At 49.4% G+C, this 18,892-nt stretch overlaps 1 non-coding gene across 1 annotated transcript; it reads right to left on the bottom strand.

Annotated features, from left to right (window-relative positions):
* Positions 1-12,946: 12,946 nt before the first annotated feature.
* TRNAC-GCA (transfer RNA cysteine (anticodon GCA)) lies at positions 12,947-13,018 on the bottom strand. Its single transcript has one exon. It is a non-coding gene; the product is annotated as a tRNA-Cys (tRNA).
* Positions 13,019-18,892: the final 5,874 nt, after the last annotated feature.

Genomic DNA, 18,892 nt, shown 5'->3' on the forward strand with positions numbered 1-18,892 from the left:
CTTGTTGATGTCCAGAGAGGCTGCCACAAAAGACAACACCATCTACTGATCCATCGTCAGGGTTCTGAGAGAGCAGGTCTGGGAGAGGGTCACTCTCCTCCTCCTGTCCCTCATCTGTGGCCATGGGCAAGCCCATGCCCTCCCTGTCGACATATGCCTTGAGCCTGTTTACGTGGAGCACCCTGTGGGGGCTCCGGGGAGTTCCCAGGTCTACCAGGTAGGTGACCTCTCCCTTTTGCTCAATGATCGTGTGGGGCCCAGACCATTTGTCTTTGAGTGCTGCTGGGGCCACTGGCTCCAGCACCCACACCTTCTGTCCAGGCTGGTACACAGTCAGGACAGCCTTTTGGTCGTGCCAAGCTTTCTGTAATTCTTGGCTCGCCTCAAGGTTTTTAGACGCCTTTTCCATGTACTCCGCCATCCGCGAGCAGAGACCGAGCACATAGTCCACAATGTTTGATGCCGGCTTTCTGAGAGGTCTCTCCCATCCTTCCTTTACCAAACAAAGGGGTCCCCTTACAGGATGTCCGAACAGAAGCTCAAAAGGGCTGTAGCCAACCCCCTTCTGCGGGACCTCTCTGTAGGCGAACAAGAGGCAGGGTATCAGGACATCCCATCTCCGCCGAAGCTTTTCAGGTAGTCCGTGAATCATCCCTTTTAGGGTCCGGTTGAATCTCTCAACCAGCCCATTGCATTGTGGGTGATAGGGTGTGGTGAACTTGTAGTTGACACCACATTCCTTCCACATAGCAGTCAGATATCCCGACATGAAGTTTGCACCTCTGTCTGAGACGACCTCCTTAGGGAAGCCCACTCTGGAGAACACTCCAAGCAGGGCCCGTGCCACCACAGGTGCTGTAGTGGTCCTAAGGGGAATAGCTTCAGGATACCTGGTGGCGTGGTCCACCACCACCAGTATGAACTTGTGCCCTGATGCTGTCTGGGGTTCCATTGGTCCGACAATGTCGATCCCCACTCGTTCAAAGGGTACCCCCACCACTGGTAGTGGTATGAGGGGGGCCTTTGTCGTGCCACCTGACTTACCACTGGCTTGGCAAGTGACACAGGAGCGGCAAAACTCCTTCGTATCTTCGGACATGTGGGGCCAGTGAAAGTGTGGAACAATTCTGTCCCAAGTCTTATTCTGGCCTAAGTGACCTGCAAGGGGAATCTCGTGGGCCAGGGTGAGAAGGAAACCTCTCAGAGACAAGGGGATGACCAGCCTCCTGGTCGCACCAGGTTTGGGGTCTCTTGCCTCAGAGTACAGGAGTCCATCGTCCCAGTACACTTTGTGGGTACCCGTGGCGTTCCCTGCAGCCTCAGCAGCGGCCTGCTGTCTGAGGGGTTCAAGTGAGGGGCAGTCTAACTGTGCCTTCCCCAGGTCTTCCCTGGAGGGTCCCCCTGAGCCCAGAAACTCAACCTGACCAGGTTCAAGCTCTTGCGGCTCAGTTTCCCTCAGTTCTTTAAGGTCAGCCTCCTCGGAGACTTGATCCACGACCTGGGGCAAGGGGGAAGGCGAAGCCTTACCCTTACTGCTCCTTTTCTTGGAAGGTGTCTGGTCCGTTCCTCCAGGATCCAGCACCTGTTCAGTGGGGCATCTTTTGGCCTGTGACCTGGTCACAGCAAGGACATGCGCTGGCAAACCTAACATTTCCATGTGAGTCCTCTGCTCCACTTCCGACCATTGTGACGTTTCCAAATCATTGCCCAACAGACATTCTACGGGGAGGTCTGAACTAACCACAACCTTTTTCGGGCCACTTACCCCTCCCCAGGAGAAATCAACAACTGCCATACTGTGATTGATAGTGACGTTGCTGGCATTGGTCACTAGGTAACTGGTACCTAGCATGATCTGTCCAGGGTCCACGAAGTTAGGCGTCACCATGGTGACACTGGCACACGTGTCCCTGTAGGCCTGAGCCACTCTTCCATTTATCAAAGGTGTCTGCCTGTATTTGCCCAAAGTATTGGGACTGGCATCAGGGGACATATCCATATCCCCTGTACAGACAAGGACGGCCTGAGTGAGCGTGCCGACTAAGTCGTCACTCCCCTCGGTTCCCAAGGTTAACCCAACTAATGCCTTGGGAGGCGCACTACCACTGCTGACTGTACTAGGGGGCGCAGGTGCCTTAGGGGCTGCAGTGGTAGGAGTTTGCCCTCCTTTCTTGGTGCACTCACTAAACCAGTGAGTCTCACTTTTACAGTATTGGCACCACCTTTTTGACTGGCCTTCTTGAGTCTTCTTCTTCTGTGAAGCCTGACCCCCACCCTCTTTGGTTTGTTGGGGACCTGTCGAAGACTTCTGGTCATTTTGTTCGTTCTTGTTACCCTTTTGGTCTGCTTTCTTCTGACCACCCTGGTTCTGATTCTGGTTCTGCTTGACCCTTGTTCTGACCCATCTGTCTGCCTTCTTTCCCAATTCTTGGGGAGAGGTCAGATCCGAGTCGACAAGGTGCTGATGCAACAATTGGTTCTGACAGTTGTTTAAAATCTGTTCTCGCATGATAAGATTGTACAATCCTGTGTAATCAGTAACCTTGCTACCCAGCAACCAGCCTTCCAAAGCCTTAGTGGCACAATCGACAAAGTCAGCCCAATCCTGAGACTGAATTTTCTGGGTGTCTCGGAACAGCACCCGGTACTGTTCCGTGGTTAAGCCGAACCCATCAATCAGTGTGTTCTTCAGGACTTGGTAGTTGTTAGCATCCTCAGCTCTTGTAGTAAGGAGCTTGTCCCTTCCTTTACCTTCAAAGGAAAGCCACAGTATAGCTGCCCACTGACTTGGGGGGACGCACTGGACAGTGCAGGCCCTTTCCAAGGCAGTTATCCACTTGTGGATGTCGTCCCCTTGTTTAAAGGGGGGCACGATTTTACTCAGGTGTCTAGTGTCTATACCCCTGTCTTTCTCTCTATTGAGAATGCTGCCACCAGTGGGATCTAACCCACTTAATTTCTGCTCTCGGGCTAAGGCAAGTCTTTCTTTGGCGAGGGCAAGTTCTTCCCGCTCGATCCTCAGATTGACCTCCCGCATCTTCGCTTCATGCTCCCTCCTCTGAGGGGAAGTCATTCCTCTCTGAGAAGGTGCCTGAGAGACATGTGTATGAACCGATCTGCCAGAGCCTCTGGAGAGAGACCTAGCTCGTCCGTTCCCAAGGTTGAGCCTGCTTGAGTGTGGGCCCGGGGCTCCCCCAGTTCCATTCTCATGCCTGCTTAAGTTGGTCCTTGTAAGCCTGCCGACTACCACTGGACCTTTGTCTGCCTCGTCTCCCGATAACTCGTCCTCGTCCTCCTCCTCTGTGTGGAGGTCGAGGTCTGGGTCACCGAGGGTTCCCTCTAAGGGAGGCATGTTCCCATCTGCACTGGGGGGACCTGGGTTAGAGGACCTCCTAGCATCGTACGCCTCTAAGAGACCTATCAGTATTGCGATGGTAGGGTTAGAACCCTGGTTTAGCTTCCGGGAGGCACACAGTTGTCTCATCTCCTTGAAGCTAAGAGTTGCATATCGTGACACGACCTGTGGAGGGTCACTGACCACTAGGGGAGTCCCTGCAGACTCTCCGTGGACCGACATGCTTTTCTAGTGAGGTGTAAGTGTTGCACCTACCTACACTATGGGTTTACCTACTGATCCCTTGCTAAGAGTTGTAGTCAGGGTGTGCTAAGCCCTGTTACACTACAACAGCCGGTTCAGTAGAACTCGGAGTATTCTAAGTTAAGTTATATGTACCTGGGTACTTATGTGATCTTTCACTGCGATATTCTTAGGATACGTGTGTGGTAAAACAACAGCAAGCTCAAATCCCAACCGCTGCTCACCAATGTGAGAAGTTGGCCTGATATGTAGTGCTCACTATTCTAGTGATCACTGTGTATCATTCCAAACGACCCTTATTGATGATTGGTTGTAAGTCAACCTTTTAGACCAGCTATCCTAGTAGCGTGGATACGAGCAGTCTTAGGCTAAACTCTAGAGGGCGTGTTAAGCCAGCTGTTTACCATCACATATACCCCTTGAACACCAAGTGAAAGGACACCACACAAGTTGTTATGAAAATAAAGGATATTTATTTATAACAAGACTACCCTGGCTCTTTATGAGTCAGGGAGCTAAGCACACTACAAAACTCTTAGGAAAATACTTCAGTTGCACAATTTACACAAATGCCCGAGGGGCATGAGAAACCATCTACACTAACAGTGAAATGCGAATGGTTAGAGTCTGGAGATACTGATTCCGGAGTGATCCGATCAGTGGGACTAAACGAAAAAGGAACTGGACACTTGTAGAGCGAACCTGCGATGGAGCACCGAGATGCTCGAGTTACCTAGCCCGGAGGCTGCGGCTGCGTGAAGTTCGTCAAGATGTCGGGAGTCCTCGTGTAGTCTCAGGAGCCTGAAAGAAGAAGTTGCTGGCAGGCGACCAGTGACGATGTTCAGAGCGATCCAAGCCTGGATCGGTGGTGAAGGAAAACCTGAAAGCAGAGGGGACTCAGTTCTCAACCGCTAGCCAGCGATCGTGTGGGTACCAGGAGGGTACCGGCTGAAGTCACCTCGACCAGGTGAGTGGGTGACGTCGGACTCGGCTGTTCCTCGGACCCGGAGGCGCGGCGGCGACCAGGATGGAGGGCGAGCTGTCCCACGAAGGTGTCTGCTGTCGACGATGCTGGGCCCAGGAAGGGGCAGCGGATCTTGGCAGTGGCCACCCAGGCGGGGGAGTCAAAATGGCGTCGGGAGTGGACCAGGAGGGTCCGTGGTACTCCTCTGTTGAAGGGGAGCAAGAGCCAGTCTGGAGCAGCCAGACTAGTGATGAAACAATCGTGGTGCGTCGTGAAGAGGGCCACAAGCCGGTCGGCAAGTGGTCGAACAACGCGGCGAACAGCAAGGAGCGGAAGGGCCCCCACGCAGATCTCGGGGATGCTGGGGAGACAGACTTCGATGCTGGAGCTGCTCAGGGTTAGGGCTTCTCAACCCTAGGTGCACTCACTCGAGGGTCCCTCGGTGGGCGTGCTAGATAAGCGTCGTGCAGGTTCTGAAGATAACCGGTCCCGCAGGTCTCGTCACACCTACGACTCTCAGCTGGGCTGATGAGGCAGGTAAAAGGTCAGAGATGGCAGGGAACTCGGGTCTCGTCGAGCTGGGCAGTCTTGATCCGTAGGAGAGACTCACAGCAAACCGCAAGCGCTTAGATGGTGCCTGCTGGTGCAGGGTGGCTACTCCTTAGCCACAAGGGAGAGTCTTCAGAAATAGTCAAGAGTTCCTTTCGTGGAAAGTAGTTCGTGATTCGGAGTTATCCGATTATCTGATTATCCAATTTGGGAAGGGGACTCGCTCCTACCTTTATTCTAAGAGAAAGGGGCTGGCCCGTGACTAGGTTCTACCTATGGGTGGAGCCAGGAGGGGGGTGGTTACACCCCCATCCTTTGTCCGGCTTCGCGCCAGCTCAGGGGCTGGTGTGCCCCCGGAACTGGTTTGAGCCGGGCTATGCACAGTGAGCACCGGGGTGCCACTTGCAGTCACCTTCCTTTCAGCCCTGCCTACCTGGGATACACAAACCCTGTCTGGGACGGTGCTAACACCGCCCTCGACAGGAAACCCTTTGTCCAAGCTCCCCTTGCTGGAAGGTCCCCCAGCAGCAGGAGGTCAGACTTGTGTCTGGTGGCAGCATCCATTTTGTGATGCTGAGGCTTGAGTCAACTTTAACCGGGGTTCAAGGTTACTTCCATGTCGTGTCCCTCTAAAAGGGGGGAATGCTAACCCCGTCACCAGGACTGGCGAGGGGTTCGTATTCCCATTCGTATGACACCTTACTCGACATGTATAGGTGATGCGATGCCAAAGTTAGCAAATAACCGCAAGGATTATAATGCATTAAAAGTAGTTGGCCCGCGTCACCATGGAACGGCTATTAGGACTTGGTTCCGCAAGCCGTCGACGGGCTCAGCTCGCGCCAGAGCACCGTCCCACATGATTCCCTGCACTCTGCCTTCAGGATTGATAAGGCCTGCTATAGGAGTGACTGATAGGAATCCATGTGTCCATTTTAGGGTTAGGTGTAGGAATACTACACCTACAGCAACGGGTGATTACACCACGTGGCCCCAGCTGTCGTGCAGCCAGTTGTGTCAGATTTGGGCGGCCATTCCAGGGGTGGCATAATACATGCTTCAGCCCCTGGTAGGCCCTGGGTACACCGATGCCCTGGATACCTGTGGTATGCTGAGACAGGGACTGACAAGGTGGCCCAGTTCCAATTAGTGGATGCACCTAACGTACATGTGTGTTAATTTCGAGAGAGAACAGCTAGGCTGTGGGTCTGATTGGCAGGCCCGCAGCCGGAGAAAGTCGTAAACCAATGAAGCAAAAGCAAAAAATCTGGGTGATCATAGGATTGCAGACCCTACTCTCCTACACTGAACAAATCAAACATTCACCCCTAGTCACACATTTCTGTTAAATTAATTTTTTTTGCATGCCACAGGCCATTCCAGGTTAGACCCAGCCATATGCAAATAAGTCTTTACGCTGCTCCCCATAGGAACCGTCCAGCCCGAACTGCCAGTATGACAAAAATTCTTTATAAAAAAGTGGTTGAGATGTATTTTGCCACTGCGATACTTGTTGGTCAAACTGCAGCATGCAACACAATTGTTAGAATTGAATAGCAGTCCACAAGAACAGATATAAAGGTTGCTACATCCTGTGAGACAGAGGGAAATACCATCCATTCCTCGACAAGTGTCAAACTAAAGGGGAGAACCTGAGAATGCACAATGGCAAAAGACACAATGGGAGTGTCTGCACCCTGGAGTCCTATGGAAAGATTGGGGGTGGGGGGGGGGGGTAACTGGCAGCATGTGCGTTACTGTGGACATGGCTTCGGGCCGGAGGAGGGAGACAAAAATGTGGGCACTGGTGATGTATCTCATGTCTGCAAGCGAGCAGAACCGACAGGTGGTTATGTTTGCATGCGTGTGTAACAATAACGTCCGACCACACTACAAAAACAAGATGAGATGGGGGGATTTTCACCAAACACAGAACTGTTGACAAACTGTAGTAATCATGCAGCTCAGTAAAGGAACAGCTGGAGAATGAATCATAACATTCTCGTATCACCGTTTCTCAAGACATTCTTATGACATAGCCCTACTCTAATTCCATCCCATCTTAAAGAGGTATGCCTGTTACTACACAAACACATCAGCACCGGAAAAATACAGGAAGCTTGGGCCTTGGGCTAAGGACTGTCTTCACGGTAAATAAAATACGTATAACATGACTATCGACCTTCACTTAGTTTTTCTAGCAAAACAGGAATAATTTCAACTTATTATCAGAGCTCACAAAACAAAAAGTAAAGGATTACTACCAACTTAAAAATTACGACACAGCTGGGAGGAGGAGATCTCACTGTTCCAGCATATCTGTAAACGTGTCCCTCTGTAAAGTGTTCCCACGCCAAGCGACGTTTCGCTTGTCACGGAAGAACAACGGGGCATATCAACAAGGGCTTTATCTCTGCTTTTTTGGCTTTAAAAGCCAAAAAAACAGGGATAAAACTAGCGCCCTATCAACAACAGGGTGCTAACACGCAAATTTGCATGTTAGCACCCTTTTACTCTACGCTTCCCCTTGCATCTCTAATGAGATGCAAAGGGGGCGTTCCAGAGTAAAATAATAGGAGAAATGTCGCTAAGCGACATTTCTCCTATTATCAAGAATGTCGCTAACCCTGTTAGAGACAAAAAAAGCAGCGCTAACCGCGGTTAACGCTGCTTTTTTACGTCTGCTAATTTTCAGACTTAGCCATGATATCCTATGGAAGGAGGATATCATGGCTAAGTTTGCCTGTCCCTATCAACAAGGTAACGTGTGATTATCGCTGGGTTTCCAGCGATAATCACACGTTAGCCTGTTAGCGTGTAGATTTTTATCGCTATTGAGATAAGCGTTGCTAATAGCACGCTATCTCAGCGATAAAAATTCACGCTAGCCGGCGATAATTATCCTCACGCTAAGAGCGCTGAGCGATAATTATCGCCGGTTGTTGTTGATATGCCCCAACATTTGTGGCTTGTATGAAAAAATCGAGTCGGCAGAAAGTCAAAAACAGCTGTTTACGAAGCACCTTCGGTTTTACGGAGATGGTAAAGATTCCTTGTGGTGATGTGACGTCGCAGCAGAGCCAGGAGATTAAATCTCAGAGCTCCTGCTGACTACGCCCACCCAGGAGCACACACACAGTCCATGACACATTGGACTAGCTCCGTGGCAAGAAAAGGACTGTGTAAACAGACTTACCTCCACACAGCAGCGTTTCCGGCATGACAGGCTTTCGCCATGGCCACGTGCAACCCTTCTGGCCTTCTGTGCTATCAGTCGCGGCTCGCACTACAATACTCACAGAAGTGGTTGGGGTGTTGGGGGTCGCGCGTGGGGCCCGGGGGAAATTAGAATAAAGCAGCATGCAGCATTATTTTATTTATTAAGCAAACTAAACACTTGACTAACCGGGTCCGCGCCGCCACTGCGAGTCCTGAGTCCTCTGACTCCTGGGCCGGGGTCCGACTCCCGCGTTGGCGCCTTGGCAAGTACCGCCTGCGTCGGTCTCAGCCAATCCAGATGCTGATCCAGCAGCAGCGACAGGATTCGCTTGAGCAGTTGTGCGCATGTTCTGTTTAGGGCTTAAAAAATTTTGTGACCAGCCCGGACATGCGCACTAGGCTGCTCATTAGAAGAGCAGCATGGAACAAACCTTAGCTCATCACATGAGAACCGCCTATTGTGTATGTTTAAGCTGGTCGCACATTTTTTAAGCCCTAAACATAGCATTCGCACTCTTGGTGTTGTGCGCTGCGCTGCGCCGCCGACCTCCTGATACATGTGGATGACATCATCAATCATTCAGACTGACTGACACTTGCAGCAGCTGAACTCTGTAGTGCTGCCCCGCCCCCTTCTGAGCCGACTGCCTCTAGCTCCAGCGTCCTGCTGGGATAGAATGTGATTGCATTGTGTGAGACGAGTGACTGACGCCAACGCACAGTGGGGGGGCAACGCCCAAGCGCCCTAATGGACGCACCGCCCCTGCTCCCCCCACCACCACCACCAAGGCCTGCAAGACACTGTAGCCGAGATGCCAACGACAGGCCCTCAGCAAGTCCATTCACTTACTCTCCCCAGCCCAGCCAACTGTAGCCTCAGGGTGATGGCCTGACAGGGGAGGGGAGGGTGAATAAAAGCACCGAGATGCTGCTGGTCCAGGGAAGCAGATGTGATGATGGCCCACAGCAGGGGAGTGGGACATTGCTTCAGGGCGCCTGAGCCGGCCCCACGGGAGGACAATATAAAGTCTGCAGTGGACAGAACAATATTGGCCAGCGACGCTGCTTAAAGCTCCCCCCTCAGAGCCTCCCTGATAATGATGCTGCCCCCCCCCCCCACACCTTACAGTGGCCTGGTGGGGAAGACAATAAGGTGTGTTAAGCAAAGGATGCTAGATAGCACGGTCTGCTGAAGTGGCACCCTCCATGAATCTCCTAGCAGGACCTGCCGCACTCATGAGGACAGCAGACCTTCACCGACCCCTCCATGAATCTCCAAAGCAGTACAAAAGGGGGTGGTGTCCATCACCACCCCCTTTTGCACCGCTTTGTTCGCCATAAGTTGGCAGGGTATGCTCAGACGTGAGTCCTTTGCTCACTTTGCCACTGGATTCAAGCAAGCCTGGCTGAAGACGGCTGAAATGCCAGAAACCGGTCCTTGGAAGCTTGTTTCCGGTCCAGGGAAGACATGGCTTGGCAGTTCGGCGCTGGACTGTTCCCATGAGGCACAGGGTCAGACTGATTTGCATATGGCCATGTCTGAACTGGGGTGGCAGAGTGGGCTAAAGAACGGTGATGGATCAAACCCAGATCTGTTGACTGGTTGTGAGTGTTTGATTGGTTCTGATGCTCCGTCCATCACCACCCCCTTTTGTACCCCACTCATGAGGACAGCACACCTTCACCGACCGCTCCATGAATCTCCTAGCAGGACCTGCCGCCCTTATGAGGACAGCAGACCTTCACCGACCCCACCATGAATCTCCTAGCAGGACCTACCGCAATCATGAGGCCAGTCAGCAGGCCTTCACCAACCCCTCCATGAATCTCCTAGCAGGACCTGCCGCAATCATGAGGCCAGTCAGCAGGCCTTCGTCGACCCCTCCATGAATCTCCTAGCAGGACCTGCTGCAACCATGAGGACAGCAGACATTCACCGACCCTTCCATGAATCTCCTAGCAGGACCTGCTGCAGCCATGAGGACAGCAGACCGTCACAGACCCCTCCATGAATCTCCTAGCAGGACCTGCTGCAGCCATGAGGACAGCAGACCTTCACAGACCCCTCCATGAATCTCCTAGCAGGACCTGCTGCAACCACGAGGACAGCAGACCTTCACCGACCGCTCTATGAATCTCCTAGAAGGACCTGCCACAACCATGGGGACAGCAGACCTTCACCGACCCCTCCATGAATCTCCTAGCAGGACCTGCCGCAACCATGAGGACAGCAGACATTCACCGACCCCTCCATGAATCTCCTAGCAGGACCTACCGCAATCACGAGGCCAGTCAGCAGACCTTCACCAACCCCTCCATGAATCTCCTAGCAGGACCTGCCGCAACCATGAGGACAGCAGACCTTCACCGACCGCTCTATGAATCTCCTAGAAGGACCTGCCACAACCATGGGGACAGCAGACCTTCACAGACCCCTCCATGAATCTCCTAGCAGGACCTGCTGCAACCACGAGGACAGCAGACCTTCACCGACCGCTCTATGAATCTCCTAGAAGGACCTGCCACAACCATGGGGACAGCAGACCTTCACCGACCCCTCCATGAATCTCCTAGCAGGACCTGCCGCAACCATGAGGACAGCAGACATTCACCGACCCCTCCATGAATCTCCTAGCAGGACCTACCGCAATCATGAGGCCAGTCAGCAGGCCTTCGTCGACCCCTCCATGAATCTCCTAGCAGGACCTGCTGCAACCATGAGGACAGCAGACCTTCACCGACCCCTCCATGAATCTCCTAGCAGGACCTGCTGCAGCCATGAGGACAGCAGACCTTCACAGACCCCTCCATGAATCTCCTAGCAGGACCTGCTGCAACCACGAGGACAGCAGACCTTCACCGACCGCTCTATGAATCTCCTAGAAGGACCTGCCACAACCATGGGGACAGCAGACCTTCACCGACCCCTCCATGAATCTCCTAGCAGGACCTGCCGCAACCATGAGGACAGCAGACATTCACCGACCCCTCCATGAATCTCCTAGCAGGACCTACTGCAATCACGAGGCCAGTCAGCAGACCTTCACCAACCCCTCCATGAATCTCCTAGCAGGACCTGCCGCAACCATGAGGACAGCAGACTTTCACCGACCGCTCCATGAATCTCCTAGCAGGACCTGCCGCAACCATGAGGACAGCAGACATTCACCGACCCCTCCATGAATCTCCTAGCAGGACCTGCCGCAACCATGAGGACAGCAGACCTTCACCGACCCCTCCATGAATCTCCTAGCAGGACCTGCTGCAGCCATGAGGACAGCAGACCTTCACAGACCCCTCCATGAATCTCCTAGCAGGACCTGCCGCAACCATGAGGACAGCAGACATTCACCGACCCCTCCATGAATCTCCTAGCAGGACCTACCGCAATCACGAGGCCAGTCAGCAGACCTTCACCAACCCCTCCATGAATCTCCTAGCAGGACCTGCCGCAACCATGAGGACAGCAGACTTTCACCGACCGCTCCATGAATCTCCTAGCAGGACCTGCCGCAACCATGAGGACAGCAGACCTTCACCGACCCCTCCATGAATCTCCTAGCAGGACCTGCCGCAACCATGAGGACAGCAGACCTTCACCGACCGCGAATCTCCTAGCAGGACCTGCCGCAACCATGAGGACAGCAGACCTTCACCAACCCCTCCATGAATCTCCTAGCAGGACCTGCCGCAACCATGAGGACAGCAGACTTTCACCGACCGCTCCATGAATCTCCTAGCAGGACCTGCCGCAACCATGAGGACAGCAGACCTTCACCGACCCCTCCATGAATCTCCTAGCAGGACCTGCCGCAACCATGAGGACAGCAGACCTTCACCGACCCCTCAATGAATCTCCTAGCAGGACCTGCCGCAACCATGAGGACAGCAGACCTTCACCGACCGCGAATCTCCTAGCAGGACCTGCCGCAACCATGAGGACAGCAGACCTTCACCGACCCCACCTGACCATAGCCAGCAATGGAAGAAGGCCGGCTGGAATGCAGAGACGTGCTCTTGCAATAGTTCCAGTCCTTTAGAATCTGAAACAAATCCCACCCGGCCCCTGATGACGAGGACACAGTGCCCCCAAAGCAGCTTGCAACCCAAAGTGCACCATGCATGGCTTTTTTGCTGTCTCGACTCGGCTTTTGGCCCTGGCTTAGAGCCGAGCCGGAATGCTGATTTCTCTGTCTCGGCCGCTTCTGTGAGCTGCAGTAACTGCGCCGCCAGCCTTGAAATGTCGCTTCTGATGCCCTGACGAGGAGGTCTCATTCCAGAAGAGTGAACCTGGAGTATGGAGGACTCGGAGTGTAATCGGATCCGCGAAATTCGTCGAATGCAACGACACGTTTCAAAACCTTAAGACAGCGGCAGAAGCACGCCTGTATTCCCGTTAATATTTCGTAACACCCTGATTAAACTGTACAGAAATTAAACAAACAATTGTAATAAAAATTCGCTAATTAGATGGAAATGTTCGAATCTCCTCGTTGGTGGGAAAAAATAATGTTTTACTTTAACGCAACCAGTTTCACAGTAATGATTATCCTTTTAAACTCATGTTTTGAAATAAAATAATCTAAAATTAATGAATACGTTACTAAAAAGATGGAAGGGGACACCCGGATTTGAACCAGGGACCTCTTGATCTGCAGTCAAATGCTCCACCACTGAGCTATATCCCCACATGGAGCACGCTGGCCCGCCATGTGTATAATCCATTTCAGCACGCCGTGACTGTTGTACACGTTGCCAAAGTTTTAAGTTAATTTGCATTTTATTTTAACAAGTGACACATCTAGCAAGCGAAGAAAGCGGGGCAGAGTAATATGCATTTTACCCAATGCCTTTTGTTGGAATTACATCCCTGAATTTCACATTGCTGAGCAGCAGGCGGCGCTATAGAGTAATAATAAACCATCAGAGGTAGAAAGCTCAGCGCCCATATATGCGCGAATTATTACACAGCAGGTAGGGAGGAAGCTGAGCACAAGAGAAGAGAAGACACGTTAAAGAGAGGATTTTCAGTACGAAATCAAATTTCAAAACAAACAAAAAACGAATCGGTGTTTTCATTTTCTTAAAAACGTATGGGCATATTATCAAGAGAATTATCGCTGCTTTAGCGGCGGTTTTCTGCCGAAAAGCGGCGATAATTCGATCGCAGTATCACCAAGGGCAGCTAACTCGGGTATCCTTGATTTATCTCCCTCACTCGCTGTGCATCGATAATGAGATGCAAAGTAGGCGTGGCCGACAGAAACAACATGGGAAAATATCACGAAGGCAGCTTCGCGATAATAGCAAGGAGGGGTAGCGATGATAATAATCGCGCTACCTCTGGCTTAACGGTTGAATTTAGGGGCATATTATCAAGCATGGAGTTATAATTATCGCTGGTTTAGCGGCAGAAAACTGCCGCTAAAGCGTCGATAATGGGCTTGATAATATGCACTTGAGAATTCCAATAGAAGCCCATATTGTCACCAAAACATGGGCTTCAATTGGAATTCTCCAGGGCATATTATCAAGCCCATTATCGCCGCTTTAGCTGCAGTTTTCTGCCGCTAAAGCGGCGATAATTTTAACTCTGTTTCTTGATAATATGCCCTAAACGTCTGCTAAATTCCTGTGTTAGGCATACCTAACATGGGAGGTGGATTATGGGGTTAAGGCCACAGGGCCTTATCACCAAGATTATAGCTGTTTTGGCAGGGACATCGCTGTTTATTAGGCGATGTTTGGCCATTTGCCCTGCTATTGCTGAAATAATCATTGCCATAGCGCTGAGCGTTGGTAATACAGCGCTAGCTTGGCGAGATATTCCACCGATAGCCAGTGATAAGGAAAAGCGCGCTAAACGCGCTCAGCGATAATTATCGCCAGCCCTAGATATTATGACCCGTAGGGGCATATTATCAAGGGCAATATCGCCGCTTTTGCTGCACTTTTCGCCGAAAAAGCAGCCATATTTTTATCGCCCTATTAGCAAGCCTACGTTAATATGCGTTAGCGCAAGCTTTCAGGCACTTTTTCCATCGCCTTGCATGTCAGCGATATTTATCGCTAATGACATACAAGGTAGGCGTTCCTTACTTAAACTCCATTAAAATAGTCGCAAACTCAACATCGCCCTATTATCAATGCGGCCCCTGACCCGCGAAGCGATAATAAAACTTGCGCTAACCGCGGTTATCGCAGAAATGTAACTCCTGTTGAAAACCTGACTTAACCATGTTTCTAATGGGAGGTGGATTGATGGGTTAAGTCTACACTTGCGTATTAGCAAGCTTTTTCATATCGCAATTTTTTAATCGCAGGATTTCTCCAGCTATCGCAGGTTATGACCCCTATCGCTGGATTTTACATCGCCTACTGGCGGTGTTGATAATACGCCACTAACAGGGCGATGTAATCCAGCGATAATAAAAACCTCACTAAACGAGGATTGCGATAATTATTGCATTTTGTTGCTAATATGCCCCGTAAACTGTTCAGGAACATTTCTCTATGTCTGTTTAGCGTTTGCGTCCGTATAGCGTACTGTGTTTTTCCGTGTGTTTTCCTCTCTATAGTTAATGCAATTTGGTTTAACCTTTGATTTATACCCAGGACCACTGGAATTATGCGGTATGGGAGCACCAAATTATGCCGCAGGATGACCAAATTATGTGATGAAAAAGCATAATGTGCACATTTCTTCTTGGTATTACTTCATTATTTTGTCATTTTTACACATTTTATTGTATTGTATTGGAATTGGAATCATATAGCACTTATTACCCCTCACGAGGCGTCGAAGCGCATTTTCACCGAGTAGCACGCTACTCCTGAACCCACAAAGGATTAGTGGTGAATTAGTATAGTGAAATATGAAATTAATTTGAGCGGTGGATATGTTAATCTGTTATTTGGATTGAGAAGGATTATGGGGGCTAGAAAAGTAAAAGGTTTGCATTTATATAGCGCTTGCTACCCCTGGCACCAGAAAAGGATTAGTGGTGAATTAGTATAGGGAAATATGAAATTAATTTTAGTGGTGGGCATGTTCTTCCGTTATTTGGATTGAAAGGGATAGTGGAGGGATGGAAGAGGAAGGGTTTGCATTTATATAGCGCTTGCTCCCCTGATAAACTGTTGTAGCACTTTTCGGCGAGTAGCAGGCTACTCTGGAATCCAAAATCCAAAAAGGATTAGTGGTGAATTATTGTAGGGAAATATGAAATTAATTTGATTTGAGCAGTGGACATGTTAGTCTGTTATTTGGATTGTAAAAGGAATAGTGGAAGAAGTAATCCAGGGCAATGACCTCACCTCATTTTTCCCAGTTTAACTACCAAATACAGAAATAAGCAACTGAAAGCTGACCAGTTAACCTTTGTGAAGGTCCTTCCACTGTGAGCTAATACATCGCCACGATTTTAGGAACTTTTTAATCCATTTCAGTGAGAAACTTTTTTGTGTGTTAAATTCTACAGATTATGCAGCAGATGATGGATTACGTGGCAAATGCAGGAAATCCATAACTATGCGAAAAAAACTGCAACAGCGATTATTACGCAAGCAAGTCGCACAGTGTTGGAATTGGAACCTTTATACTCGGGGAGCCATTGTATTAGGGGCCAAAGTGTGGCAAAGGCAGTAGAAAAGGAGTGCTTTTCATGACTTCGCCCCTCATGACCCCAGAGTCTGACAGTCAATGTATGCATTCATAGCCTGCTTGACACACAAAGCGCTTCACTATAACACTCAAGTTTACCTGGCAAAAAAACGTGAACTATCCGGCTTGAATCAAACCCTAAGAAGCTCTAATAATCTACTGCTGAAACCACAAAAATTCAATAAGAAGAGAATTTATAACTGAGCCTTCTCTGGTCTTGCTCCGAGAATTTGGAACGCTCTTCCTCCCAAAATCAGATCTAACCCCTCCATTGCCACCTTCAAAAAAGAAGTCGCTGGGTTGCTCCTGAGTAGCTGCTTGCAACGATAGACCTGAAGCCACGAACTAACTTGTACTTCTGTTCTACAGCTTTCTTTTTAATGTTCAATGATGCATTTGTACTGTTTATACCTTCTATTTCCTGGATTGTTCCTTCTCAGGTTACTACTCACCTGACTACCTACATGTTTAAGTTACTACCGCTTCCTGTTCATCTTGCATGCTTTGTATACAGCGCTCTGATACCCTGACGGGTCATGTTCGCATTTCATAAAACATTTCAAACAAATAAATAAATACATTTTTTAATGGCTCTTCCCCAACAAAACTGACACCAAGGACAAACATGACAGTAAATCTGCCCTAGCTTACTTAACAGGTCACAAAGAGGCTGCCCTTTAAAATATCTTACAGGGGTAGGGCACCTCCTGAAGAGATCTTTGTGTGTCCATCAATTTGCAGAAGATTGCCAAACTCAAGGTCTGATCACTGGATTTTGAATGGGGTGGACTGCAAGCTTTAAGCTGATGGAGTAAAATGTACCCTGTCACTGTAAAACTTCCTCCAATAGGCCAACGGAGTGGGGGCTGTCAGAGGTAAACCACCTGACCATCTGCCCGTCTTAGAGTGGACTAATGACTTTTCCTTTATTGTCGGTCACCGCCAGTCGAATTCTGCTAGTGAGGGAAAATAAAAAAAATAAAAAAACTAACCCCTGCACCATGGGAGAAAACTCTCATGGTGTGGTGGTCACTAGTTTTTTTGATTTTTCAAAACAAACTCCTGCATGTTTTAAAAAATAAAAAACTTTTAAAAACTTTGATGAAAGGCCATCATGTGTTTGCAAAAGTTTTCCTACATTGACAAGAACCACCATGACGGCGGAACCCGCCAATGCATTAAGATGTCCGCAGGGCCGGCAGACATCTCTAAATTTGGCAGCCGTAGTAAAGACAAGGTGGCTGACGGAAAGTCCTCCAACATCCCATCGGTCTTTACTCCATCTGCTAAACTCTAAACCAGGCTCTATGTCTAGTGCGGCATGGTGGGTGAAAAGTGATGGATCAAAATGTCAACTCGAGCGATTGCCACTGGTAACACTGTTTGCAAGCATTTGTCCTAAAACCTTTTAGCTGTTTGATTGCCAGTAGTGTGCCTGGAAACACGTGACTAGTCCAGCTTTCCAAGCGTAATACTGGCAAAGCATCATTATGAGTTATGCCACTTTTCACATGGTGTACAGAGAGTCAGCCAGATGCAGTTCATGCACTAGATGGAAAGGATGCATTCCAAAACTCTATTAAACTGTATAGAAATAAAACAATCGATTTTGGGTAAAAATTCACAAATAAAAGGCACATGTTTGAATCTCCTCGTTGCTGGGAAACTGGTCGTTTTACTTTTCGAGCAGCGTGATTTAGTCTCCACCCTGAATTCATCATGTATATTCATTTACATGCTCTTATACAATATTTATATTCAAAGTTTGATTTAACTTCATTAACATGCGTTACATTGAACAAATTAATAGCGTGTAACCATTTCAACAGCTAAGGATTTTCACTTAAGTATACTAAATTGATCAACTGACTGGGGTAACCTTGTTTTGCGTATTCACTTATAACATTGATCTTTGCCTTCATGTCATATATGGTGTGACAGACCTGCTCTGGTTAAATAAAGATCTGCAAAAAGGATTTCTGTGTGCGGCATAATCTTGTTGAAGAATTGATCTAGGCCATTGGTTTGGCCTCACGCCTGCATCCGCTACTGAGCGCTCTGGCTTTCAAACCACATTGTTTGTATATATATACATATATATACATATATTATCTACTGGCGGTCGCCAGTAGATAGTTATAGTTACAACCTAGTTTCCATAGGAAATCTCAAAATTCTATTTTGAATAACTTTGGCGCCGGTTGACGAATTCACGCGCAATTTTCAAAACAAATGGGGCGCTCCGTTCAGCTCCTACCCTGAAAGTCTCGGGGTGATTCGTCAAGCAGGGGCCGAGAAAAAGGGGGGGTCCCAAAACGCATTTTCCCCATGCATTTTTCCTTAGGACCTTTAGTCGAAGGTACAGCCCGAACGGCTGAACAGAATTACGTGAAATTTGGCAGAGAGGTAGCCATAAGGTCAAGGAAGTGCCTTTTGAAGGTCTCGTGTAAATCTGTTCAGTATTTTCTGAGAAAATAGCATTTAAAAGCATATAAATATCTATACGCGCCCACCGTGCGCGCACTGTGCGCGCACCCTGCCGTGCGCGAGCGCAATTCTGATTGGTTGTTAGATGTCGGTAAACATTCAAATCGGTCGAAACCAGGAAGTGTCGGCCGCCATTTTGTCTCTCGCAGTCTGAGGGGGTGAAAAACAAAGGTGGAGAACGTGAAAAGGGGGCAGGGTGGACAGTTCCTGACCCGCTAGCCTTTGTCAGGGGGTCCCAGAAGGACCCCCAAGGGCAAAAAAAAGATTTTATTTTTTTTTCGAAAAATCGCGGAGTGCGCGCACGCTGAAAAAACACACGTAAAAATTTTTTAAAATTTTTAACGGAAAATTAAGCGAGGTTCGCGCACCGTGCGCGCACGCTAAAAATCCCATAAAAAAAATAAAAAATACA

The sequence above is a fragment of the Triturus cristatus genome, chromosome 4_1 (genome assembly GCF_964204655.1).
Source record: "Triturus cristatus chromosome 4_1, aTriCri1.1, whole genome shotgun sequence".
NCBI lineage: Eukaryota > Metazoa > Chordata > Amphibia > Caudata > Salamandridae > Triturus > Triturus cristatus.